Below are 13,313 nucleotides of genomic sequence, written 5' to 3' on the forward strand. Positions count from 1 at the left end.
CGATTGTCCTTCAAAAGTCCCCAAAAACCCAACTCCCAATTCCCACCCCCCAAAAGTCTCTAAAAAAGGGGCAAGGGACACTATGGGTGGATGCTGTTAACTTTTTGGGCCAGGGCATCATGCTCCTCGCGGAGCAAGGCGAGCTCCTGCTGAAGGCGGGACACCATCAGGGTAGTGCGGCGCAGGCGTGCCTTCACTGCCTTGCAGGTGCAAGGCCTGTGAGAAGCAGCTGTTGGCCTTGCTGCTCGGCGGTGGCGTTTGCCTTTGGCAGCCCGGCTCAGTCTCGGTGGACCACTGTGCTGGGTGGCAGCCGGTGGGGCCACGGAGGCCGATGCAGACGACGTTGTCGTTGTTGTCGACCGCACACTTTCCTCGTCCTCCAGGGCCACCAGCCGCCGATATTCCGCAACAGTGGCCTCGATTCTCCGTTGCCGGGCCGCTCTAGCCAGCTCCTTCCTCCTTGTTCGTTTGGAAGGAGAACCTATATGAAGAAAGAAAGACATAGTCTGTAACCAATGCTCTTTAAGATTAACTCAATCATTCAGCAGAAATGTGTGCTGCAGTACAACTAGCAACTTGCAAGCGCATTACATAACTATTGAGGCCAGTATCTATCTAACCTCACACTTCTTCATCCTTGCTCTAACATTAGTGGGAGTTTAAGGAACAAATTCTATGAGCACTGTGGACTTCCATTGGAGTCGACTATGAAAGTACACCAGTCTTATTCTTCTTCTTGTCTCTTGTTTTGGAAAATTGGTACGTTATTTTCTGCAAGCCGGCATAATGCCAGCGCGGTAAACTTGCACCCGAGAAAAAGAGACGCACGCCATGAGGAGTGACCTAGACTTGCGTTGCCGTTGCGTTACTGTACCCGTCCAGTACATGCAGGTGGTGAATCTCTTACTTTTCTATTACGGGTGGCACTGAGAATACTCTGTTACAACTCAAGGGCTACTGCTTAATTAATTTAACTTTCACCCTACAGTGGAAATGAGTACTAGAAATGGAAAATTGAAGAAGATAAATAATCTGATTATCTATCACTTCACATGGGATGTTTTTGCTTATATATGGGATGACTTTAGGTGCTTTGCTTTTTATTGAGTGACAGGCAGTGATACATCCACACATGAATGACTGAGTACTACTAAACTTATTAAGAGAGGTAGGGAGTGGCCACCATAATAACCGGATCTATGCAGTGCTTGCAATACAAACTACTGCTACTATTTATGGTAGTATTTGGACAAAATTAAAAGTTCTTTTCCTTGCCTTTCCTACACTGGAACGGACGTGCGGGTGCAGTGTTACATGCTCTTCAAAGTTACACTTAGTTCATCCACTGACCATCTACTCTCTCTAGATCATGGGTACTCACAAACTTTCTCTCAGGGGCTACATTTACAGTGTAGTTTGGGGCCGAGGGCCGCACTGGTGGGGGCGGAGTCAGAGGGGGCGGGGCTAAAGCAAAACGATAACTTGTGACCATGAGGTTGCACACAGGTCCCTGCAGCAGATGCCCTCATCCACTGAGCCACCAGACCCAGCATTTACATACATCTCTCTCCCTCCTGCTGTCCCTCCTGCCCTCCCTCCATCTCTCTCTCCCTCCTGCCCTCCCTCTCCCTCTGTCATCTCACTGTGTGTGTGTCTATCTGTGTCAGCCTTCAGCCCGGGTTGAGACCGCTTCCTCAACGCGCACACACAGACAACAACACCAAAGTACTTAACAGGTCTTTAAAAGACCATTAACATATTATTGAGGCTTTGTTTGTTTTAGCGCCCCTGCTTCTCCACCCTGACAATCACTGCTTGCCCGGCCCCACAGAGCAGAGGCTTTGTTCTATTTCACCTCTTTGTGGCCTTGCATCTCCACTCTGCTCTGTGGGGGCCGGGGGAGCAGTGATTGTCAGAGTGGAGATGCAGGGGCGCTAACAGGTGAAATACAAAAAAGCCTCTGCTCTGTGGGGGCCGGGGGAGCAGTGATTGTCTGCAAGGTCTGCGCACCGCCAAGGAAGGCTTGCCGGGCCACCACCGGCCCGCGGGCCGTACTATGAGTACCCCTGCTCTAGATACACATATGCTATCTAAGAGTCAGATAGTAGCATGATCCAGGTATATGGACACATACAGTTTCTGTGTCACCCACCCAGGCTGTTGTCCTTCCACCCATCATTGCTTCATCATTCACCCAGCCATGCATCTCATATTCTTGCCTTCCCAGCTAGTCTTCAATCTCAATAAGTAAGGAATATATAAGAGCTTACCTCTGGCCGCCACCACCGTCTCAACTCTCACAGCCGCCGCCGCCGCCTCCTCCCCTGATGAACTGCCCTCCGCCTCCGTGTCGAGCACCACCACCACACTGGCCCCGCCACCAGATGTTCCACCTACAAAGTACATTTAAGAATCTTAGAATAAAGCACTCACTAGTCACTAGTATTTGGTCTAGGAATGAAGACATGTGAAAACAATGTAATTTGTGACTGTCTACGTTAAAGTTAAAAAAAATGTCCCTTTTTCCAGGGAAGGTTGTCTTGCTGCACTTTTGGCACAACTGATGAAGGCTGATTTTTTAACACGCACCATTTTTCTCCACACAGACAGAAGATGGACTTCTAACAACAAGATCAAGTTGAAACCAGGTGAGAGCTCGGCTCGACCACAAGAAATGTCTTCAATTAATCGTCAGCACTAACCACTTTTCCATTATCAGTTAAACGTTTAGTTTTATTATGACTTCATTTTAATAAATGTGTTTACTTTTAATAAAGCTTTTAAATTTAAATACAATCTGTGTTTTTTGGTCCTCCAGACTAGAGTGACTGAGCGAAAGGTTTTGCAATTTTTGCAAGCATGAGTCCAGATAGAACACTTCAAAAGACATTATGGACAATCCCAGAGGACTGCACTAAGTTGATAGAGCTATTGCTGACTAGAATCATGGGAGTTTCGCCAACCGTGCAATCTTAGTTAGCTACACAGACAGACTAATAAGAATAATCTAGTAATACCACAGGGAGTCATAGTAGAGGCAGGATAAGAATTTAGATACAGTCTACAAGAAGAGCAAAGACAATTTTGAAAAAATTCAAATGAGGAACGCTAGGAAAAATAGGTACTAGTCTAAAATGAAAACTTACTGGGGCCAGCAGAGGAGCCCTCGCCTGCCCGATCCTGGCCCTGTTGAACAGCATCCGCCGCCTGCTGCTCCTGTGTCCTCCTCTCGCCCCTGGGGGGAGCTGACGTACAACATGAAAGAAAGAACAGAAAACATGGATGATTGTTGCTTGTCAATGTCAACCAAATCAAACATTTCAAAAGAACAATAACAAAATATTTCCGCGAAATTATATTGATTATGGTTACTTTTTATTTATTTGCGGACCTGTGACTTCGAAAGTCACGTAACTCACTAAACAAAGTACTGAAACGTTCACCTAGGACTGGCAGGCAGCAGTCCGCAGGCAAGACGCAAAGTGACAGACAAACTCCATTGTGATTTCAGTCAGATCAGTGACAACACTAACAGTTGCCTGCTACATTACCAGTCATTTAAATAGTCAAACTATCAATCCACCGCCACTATTTTTCTTATTGTCAGGGTTACAAAGGAAGGGGCAGATTTAAGCCCTTGCGGCTCTTTTGCGCCGTTCTTGCGTGACTTTTGTGACGCAGCAGCTAAACAAAAAAGGGCGCCATGGTGCGGCGTATAATATTATAACAACGTGACGCATTTGGGAGATGCATCCCGTTATAAAGCCCTGCGCCATCAGGGGGCGTTCCGGCGCAAGGGAGGGCATTCCTGCGCTGGAACACATCCTAATAGTGGCTGAGGGAAATCTACAAAATATCAATCAGTCACCTTTAGGACAATGATGCGTCACACAAACCCTGCACCTGCTTGAAGCAGACGTACGGCTTGACCCAGCATTGGGGAGATAGGGTACCCCAGAGCATTGATGGAGCTGCGCCATCGTTGCGACGCAACTCCAGCAGTAAAGCTTCGGTGACGTTTTGGGCCCATGGGGCGCCGCATTGCAAATACGGCGCACCATGTTTGGTGGTGGTAGCGGGCCGCACAATTAATGGCGCATCCCTGCTACTTTGCAGGGATGCGACGGTAATTGCAATTCTGCCCCTTAGGGGCATACTTACTTACGCGTTCTGGCGCATCTCCAGAGATGCGCCAGATCAAATGCGTCACGCAAAACTACCCTTGCGACACGGCAGATGTGCCTCATTTACAATGCGGCGCGCCCTGGCGCAAGGGTAGGCACTTGCGTGACGCATCTCGTCACGTAAGAGCGGCGCATCGCTGGAGTCACGTCGCCAACGCAATGCAACTCCAGTAATGCTCAGGGCCACCCAATACTTTACATGCTGTGTCAGTCCTTTCGCCTGCTTCGAGCAGACATAAGGAATTGAATTGACGTAGCAGCGTCGCAGAAGTGCCTGCGTTAAATCTTGTAGATTTCACGCAGGCAATTTTGCGAGGCGCACAGCCGCTGGACCGCCCACCCTGCGTACTAGGAACGCACCCATTGTGGTGCAGGCCCATGGCTTTATAACGTCACGCATCTCCCTAGATGCGTCATGCTGTAAATGACTTGCAGGGATGCGGCACGTTTACGCCGCTGTTGCGTCACGCAAGGCAACGTAAACGTGGCGCAAGGGGCTTGTAAATGTAATCTGCCCCCTAGTGTCTAGCATTACGCAGTTCTGTTAAGTACACTCATACATAATAGTTACTCAGGCCAATGAGACCACAAAATAGAAAACAAATAAGCATAGTAGCAACCCCACTGAGAAGGAGAGCAGTGCACCTGAAATGCACAGAAGATTTTGAAATATAATTTAACTACAATGTAATCGTCATCAGCGGCATTATTGGCTTGCTCCATGTAAAAAACAAATATTTGCAATACAACAACACAGAGCAGGAGAAAACATCATAGTAGTGAGTGATTAAATGCCAATGGCTACTACTACTCACCAAGCCCGGGGATCTCCAAGCCGAGCTGGTCCAGCAGGTCGCGCTCGCGGTCCAGGAGGTCCGTCCAGCGATGGGTGACCTGGCTGTAGGTGCGCTGGACCCCGTAGAGGTGGGATATGGCCCAGCACACCTTCTCCCACCGCTTCCGGCGCTCCCGCATGTTGTAGCCGCCGGCCGCGATCCTGCCGCCTCCCGCGATGGTCCTGGGCAGGCGGCGCTGGACGAAGTAGACCAGCGCGCCCACTTCCTCCGGGCTGAATATCTCCCGGCGCGTCACCTGCTCCCCCCTCGATCTCACGCCTGCTGTCCTGCCACTGGGTCCAGCACTACTCCCCGCCGCCGCTGCGGCCCTCAAGTGCCTGGGCAGCTTCACGGCGCCTGGCTTGACCATGGTCTGGGCAGGTAAGGTAGGAAGAAGTAGAAAATTAAGAAAGAATAGGATAGGGAAGAAGAAAAGAAAAGAGTTTACAAAAGTAGTTTAAAAGTAAAGAAAAATAGCAGAAAAGACAAAAATATACAGCTAGGAAAAGAGAGGGATAGATAAGAAGCAAAATCGTAAAAAAAAAACTGAAAACAAGCAAAGGATGGGAAAGATATCAAGAGGATTAAACACCATGCCCAGACACAGGAAATGAATGAAAAACAAGATGGCCGGCGCCCGTTTCCGAGCGCGAAAGTCAGTTCGCGCGAGATTTTCCTCGCGATCTCGTGCGAACCTCTAGATTTCCCGCGCGATCTCGTGCGAACCTCTACTCGCAATGCGCTTACTGCGCGAGATTATACATAGCGGGCGGAAACGGAAATACGTCACGCAAACAAAATGGCCGCGCCCGTACTCGACCTTGGGGTAAATTCGCGTGTTGCGCTGCAAGCGGCTCGCGAATACTGCAAAAAAACTCGCGAAACAACAAGCCGCAAAAAAATAAAATGCTCATTCGCACGAATTGGCGGCTTCCGCGGTCGGTTTCGCACGACGCCGCGCCCCGCGAATAGCGCGAAAAAAACCGCAAAACGATTTCAGCAAAAGCAAAAGCAATGAGCAGGTGCAAAAGGTCAACCTCATGATTTGTAACGATTCTTTGTATTGCTTCCTGAGGGGGCCCTCCAGAATTCGGTTGCCTGCTTGCAACTATTGTGTGACCCTGCTCTGACCTTAACTGTATGCCACAAAGGTCCTGATTTACAGCTAAAGGAGCAGACAAGCAGGTGCCAGGCTGGAACTTTAAATTCTTTCAGTGACACATTAATTAGCCCCTAATTCATTATTGTCAGTTGGGGCAGGGCAGGTGTTGTAACTAATTTTGCAACAATGAAAGCACTTAGCAAGTGCAAAAGATCACTAATCAGCGCGCACTAAGGAAGCAGGTGCCAGCTAAAAAAATATTCTGTGACACATTAATCAGCCCCAAATTAATTCAGGTCACTTGAGGCAGGGAAGGTGTGCTTTGCTTTGCCGAAAATAATGTACACTGGACAACCAGAGGGTGTGGTGATGAAACAGAGGGTGGCATGGGTGGGCCAGAGGGTGGCATGAGTAGTCAGAGAGTGGCAGTGGTGACAGAGAGTGGCAGTGATGAAGAAGAGTGTCCCAAACAGGCTGGACATGTAGAAACAACAAGTTCGCAAAACTTGCGACCCGACAGGTAAGTTCGCAAATTGCGAAATTGTAAAAACCCTCGCGAACTGGCAGAAACACGGGCGAACACAAAAAAAAATAAAAATCCGCAAATTCGCGGGAATTCGCGGATTTTGCGGATTGCGAGTTCGCAAATCCGCAAATTCGCGGATTGCCAATCCGCAAAATCCGCTCATGCTTAGCTGTAGTTCATGGCAAAAGTATAGTGCAAGAATGTGGGTACACTGCACACAACTAGAATGCAAGCAGCTATTGTTCCCAGCAATTTGTTTTGCTGCATTAGCTTAGCATAAAATACATCCAAATGCCATTATTTGAGGCTACAACGCATTTTACACTAAAATATAGCAATACATGATGGTAATTATATGATTTGTTGTCGCAATCTGGCCTACCTCATTAATACTCATGCGGTAAGTTACAAAAATTAATTACTTTTATCAGCCTCAAGCACATAAATGGTAGACTGCAAGTGTCAGCAGATCACCATGTATATAAGTCTGTTTCAATTACATATATATTTTTCTAAAATAGCCCTGGTTTTCTTATTGGATTACTACCTACTCCTATTTTGTTTTTGTTAATTCACAAAGGGGAAGTTTCCACAGGGGAACCCTACTATTTCAGATCCCTTTCCCTTTGTGTATGGGTTGCCACCGAGGTAGGGGTTGGTAGCTTTTCAATGTTGGGTGTCAGCAGTACTGGTTGCAACCCATTGGTACACTGGGTACTGATTTGGTGGAAGAAAGGGATGCCCACAACATGCCCCTTTTAAATACTGATTCAGGATTGATTCTCAATCCCAGTAATTATTACAACTTTACCAACTCGTAAAAGGAGATTCACAGACAGGAAACAAATATTTTACCATTACAAACATTCATTACATACAAATGTAAATGTAAATGTAAATGTATTTGAGCTTATATAGCGCACAGCTACCCACAAAGGGTTTCCCGGCGCTTGCTTAGGGAACCCGTCCTGGTATTCCCCTGTGAGATAACCCCGGCAGGGTATCCACAAGGTGAAAGCCAGGCATCCCGCCGCGAGGGGCCGTTGTGGAGATTAAGCAAGCTATTGCCCAGAGTCGCAGAGTGTGAACCCGTGAGTCGAGAAGGCACCGGAGCGAGAATTATCGAGTCCGTGGAATTTTTAGCCCAAGACCCGCCGAGGCGGGGAATTGAACCCTGGTCCAGGGCCGATCTCAGCTTCCGGGTCTGCCGCCTCTAACCCCTGAGCCACACTTCTCCACAATGTTACTACATATGGCCCAAAGTGACTTACAGTTATGGGAAAGACACACATAAGGGGTTGGGTGATAAGGAAGAATTGCTCGATAAAGAAAGATTCTGCAGTGTAATTAAGGGCGTTCTTTCAAATACCCAAGACTATACATTTTGAACTTCTGGGCAATCCCATAATATTGTATGAAGTAAAGAAAATTAATGTCTTCAACATAATGACCAAGTCTGCCCATGTACCTTCAGGGCAGCTGTATGACATGATACATGAGTCTTGTGAACAGGCTGCGGTGGACAATAAGTTACTTTTTGCATATTTTATATAAGGGAAAAGGTTTATGTGAATTATTGAGCCCATGATGACCACAAACATGATCTCCTGTGCCCCAAGTTCTCCTTCTTAGGTGAATTCTAAAACTGAAAAATAACCTATCTACATCTTACAGTGGAAAGAATTTGAAAACAGAATAATCTACAATACTGCCTGCAGTTCATTGGCGAGCAACTCTACTTCTTCTTGGCACTTTAAAGCCAGAAGTATATTGCCAGAATTCAATGTTGAATTCTAATTGGCCAATTGGGAGCAGAAGCAGGTGATGACTCAGGTAGGTGAATGAAACTCTTCTCTTGAACCGGTCTAGTTGCCCTTGCGGTTAAGTTATGTAACTCCCAACCAAACTCACATCTAATCAACAGACAGGTTGCAGGTGGGAGAGGTGGACTAAACACTCACAGCCTCTGGTCTGAACAACACGCTGTAGACATAGTCTTCTTGTTCACTACAATATGTTGGATGCACAAACCTCATTTGACTTGATTCATGGAACAAAGGTGAAGGTTCTAGGGCACTGTGCAGCATACCACAACATGACAAAATGGTCCTAGCACCACAGCAAAATCCAGAGAGCCTTGAGCCACTGACCAGTTGAGGACCCGGAATCCTGTCACTGTTGTGTGCTCAATAGCAAAGCATCTATGGGTCAGTCCCTATGTCGCAATTGGTAGCAGTCCAAGGATTACTGGCCTGTCTCCCTGGGCACTAGATAATTTGCTGAGTGTCCAGCTAAACTTTAACAATAATGCAGTGCACGACTGTTACTTTTAATCAGTCCCTATGTCTACATTAAAGGACATGATGGACTTCTGAGTTCTTCTGAACACTGTGTCTGAGATATAAACTATGGTGATAATAGCATCCAAGTCCCTACTAGAGGCCATACATTTAACATGAGTAGCTCTTTACTTTACTTTAGAAACTTTATTCAATCTTTCCCAATGCAGATCATAATAGTACATAAACAGAAAACTACATAAACAGCAGCAGTCAATATACAATCCCCGTTCATATTGATTAAGGAAAACCCAGATAAAATTAATTATAAAATTCTATAGACATGGGTACTTGTGACCACTTAAAGTGTGAGTTAAAATACAAAATATCTGATATAAAATTGTGGTGAAGTAAATATTAACAAACAAAACATAAGCTAATTATAAGCCCAACTGCTTCCTTTTTTTTATACATGCCCACAACAATGTCGCTACCGAAAAGCAGACAAAAGGATCGGACAACGATTTTAAAAATATACAGTGCAACCCGCCATTGTTTAAAATTGTGCTGCTTTAATATCGTGAAAATAAAATCTTTTCTTTCCTTCTGATAAAAATTGCAAAAAAAATAATAAATGAAGGTCAGTTTGTGGATATAGCACATCACAGGGGCACATGGACAAACTGGTGTGCTTATAACTTCTCCCAGGGTGACCTAGCATTAACAGTATTAGATTTAAGCAGAATCTCAGTAATAAGAATTTGTGCTGTGAGTAGCTCAAAGGAGTAACAGACTAGAAAATACTAAGGAAGCCCTCCCACTAAGCTCTTTGTATTTCATTATACTCATCCACGCCACCTAAAATGCCACCTTGTTCTTTGGGCCACAAAGAGCCATTGAACCATTCCAAGAGGAGTTATACTTTTTTTGGCCTGATTTCACCAAAAAAAGATCTAAAAGAGATATTTAGTGTACACTAACATAACAGGAAAAGGGACCTTTGAACTTCACAGTTTCATAGTGTGAATAGTTTACCTTCCTATGTGCCCCATATATTGTAGAGAATTCATAATACGCTCTTTATAATGTCCCTTTTCCTGCTGCCTCAATAAAGTTAAGGCCCCATTTGTCCACATATACCATAGAGAACACAGTGTACAGTTTAAATAGGACCACATTTCCTACTTCCATGATTAAAGATAAATATATTTCAGAATTTTCTTCCACTTTTTAAGAAAAATCTTCTTACTCTCAGTCAGAGCGAATCTTTACAAAGCAAGAATTATGTCTACCTTAGACTGCCTCAAGGACAATTCCAAAATTCTATTAAAATGCTGTAAACCTCTCAGCCCTTGTGAAAATTTCTATAAAAAAATGTTCAAAGTCAACCTTTCCGATAAAAAAGGAAGAAACTCCTGCTGCTGACCAACATTATTGAACATAGAAAGGAACTTTAAAAATGAATGCTCTATTATTTTTCTAAGGTAACTCCATTTGAATGACAGCCTTCCTCGACTCACAAAAAATATTGAGATTTTCAAAATCTCATAGAGAAGGAAGCTTACTAATTCATAACCAACTCACCTTAAGGTTTAAATGTCTGTATCAACATATGACGATGTTACCATCATGATTCAAGCTTCTGAAACCAACTTCAAATATTTTTACTCCTACTTTAAAATGCTCTGGGAAATCTTATGCAAGATCCTCTATCCTCACATCTCAAACTAACAATTCTTCATTCTAGCCTCCAGGATTCTTGTTTGACTAATGCTTGTGCATAAAATGTCTTCCTTCAGATTTGTAATGCCACTTATTCCACATTGCCTCCTCCTGGACTCCAAATCTACAAAGCACCCATTGAGTAGGCCCACTACTGCTTGTTTCTCAAAAACATACATTCTTCTAAGAAAATAGCACCACTAAGACCAAACTTAAAACACTGTGAAAAATAAGATCAGTTTCATCAGACCTCACAACATCCTTCATCACTGGCATAATGAAAACAATCAGCACTGAATACTTACCTAATCAAGCAAGACCCAGGAGTGACCTCTACTAAGACACATATCACAATTATAAAGGGTCTCATAAGACATTGGAAATCTTCTTAGAGATTAGGGCATATACACCTTGTATGAAGACAATGAAGATACGTTCTGCATCCTAATCATTAGGAGCAAAAAGAGGAAAGTGGGTCTACCCATGTAAAAAGCATAAATAGTAGTAACCTATTGGAAATTAAAACATTCAAATGTCCAAAGCTTCACATGCATTGTTCCTCCGTTAAGTGTCTCCTACACTACTACTCAACTACAGTGAAACAGAATGTAGACCCAGATGATACAATTACAGGCCAAAATCTTGAACTGATTTTCCTAATTGGAAACCTGTATATCTGAAACAACCCAACCAACCTTACACGTTCTGATGCTACAAAGTTTTTTCATCATCCGTTGAGGTTGAACCAAATATTTCCTATATGCTATTGTTTACAATATTCACCTATGTAAAGCACTTTGCCACCCTCTGGTCTGTTCTGCACTATACAAAACCGCTAATAAATAAATACATTATAGGTATTAAACCACACCAGTAAAGTATTTTGATATCTAATAAATACATTTAGAAGCACTTGTTGTGGAATGCTCATAAAGGAAAATGACCAATGTTTTTGACAAAATATACATTTTCATCAAACTGGGTTCTCTGGCAAACTTTCACAATCAAAAGGCTTCTTAAAATGTCACACCTAAAATATACAAGATTAGCACATGAATAATATATGCACATTCTATCACCAGATTTACAATCAAAAGGGTATCAAGAAGTAACATGGGGATTTTGGGCCCGATGTAGGTAGGGCGTTACCGATCGGTAACGGCCGAAAATACCGATTTTTGGCCCTTACCGATCGGTAAACAGCCATCGAGATGTAGGGAACGAAAAACATAAAGAATCGGAGTGAAAACCGAATCGGAATGAGTACCGAATGGGAAAGAATCCGATACGTACATACCGAAAATCGGATATGTAACGAATCGGAAAAACACTGATTCGGATGCAAAGACCGATTCGGTCCATGTACCGATTCGTTAGTGACACCGAATCGGAAAATCACCGATTCGGTCCATTGACCAAATCGTTAGTGACACCGATTCGGAAAATCACCGATTCGGTCCATGTACCGAATCGTTAGTGACACCGATTCGGAAATTCACCGATTCGGTCCATTGACCGATTCGTTAGTGACACCGAATCGGAAAATCACCGATTCGGTCCATGTACCGAATCGGTAGAAATACCGATTCGGACATGAGCCGAATCGGAAAACATGCCGATTCGTATGAATCGCCGATCGGGAAATTCCCCGATTCCGACAGTTGGGGAGATGTAGGGAGGCACAGAAACACCGAAATCGGCTTAAAATCGGTAGAATTCACTCGGTATTTACCATGGATTGCAATCAGGTGGTAACCAACTCCAACCCATATAAACAGTCCCAAAATGCATTGCAAGTTGCAGGATGGCAGCTTTCTATGTAATTGCGAGGCGGCTACGGCTACAGCAGGAAGGACAGAGGGAATGGCTAAGAAATGAACAGGTCTACAGACAGAGGATAACCCTGTTCATGCTCACAGAGGCAGAGATACTACAGAGATACAGGCTGGACTCTGACACCATACTTGAGCTCATCAGGGATCTCAAGCCATTCTTGGACCACCACACCCCAAGGGCACACGCCATCCCTGCGCACATCCAGGTGCTATGCAGCCTACACCTGCTAGCGTCTGGCAGCTATCAAAGTGGAGTTGCAGCGGCAGGAGGGGTGAGCCAGAGCAGCCTGTCAAGGTTCTTCCACACATTCCTTGACGCCATGATACACAGGATGGACCAATACATCTCTTTCCCTGCAACCCACGCAGAACTGCTACAAACCAAAGCTGACTTCTACCAGATGGCACAATTTCCCCAAATCATCGGTGGCATAGATGGCACGCACATTCCGATTTGCCCACCAGCGGACACCGAATACATATACCGCAATCGCAAGTCTACACACACCATCAACGTGCAGGTGATCTGCAATGCAAAGTGCACCATCACAGACCTGGTAGCAAAATTTCCAGGGAGTACCCATGACTCCTATATTTTCCAACAGAGCGGCATATATGCACGGCTGATGGCTGGCGAATTTGGAGAAGGATACCTCCTAGGTGAGACACATCATCAGACCCCCATAACACATAGTAGGTAGGTGGAATACATGTATGCATGTGTCTAATGTGACCCCTTTCTCTTCCAGGCGACAGTGCATATGCCCTCTGCTCATTCATACTCACCCCCTACCTCAACCCCTCCACACCCAGCCAAAGGAGGTATAAC

This window comes from Lissotriton vulgaris, chromosome 12 (assembly GCF_964263255.1).
Source record: "Lissotriton vulgaris chromosome 12, aLisVul1.2, whole genome shotgun sequence".
NCBI lineage: Eukaryota > Metazoa > Chordata > Amphibia > Caudata > Salamandridae > Lissotriton > Lissotriton vulgaris.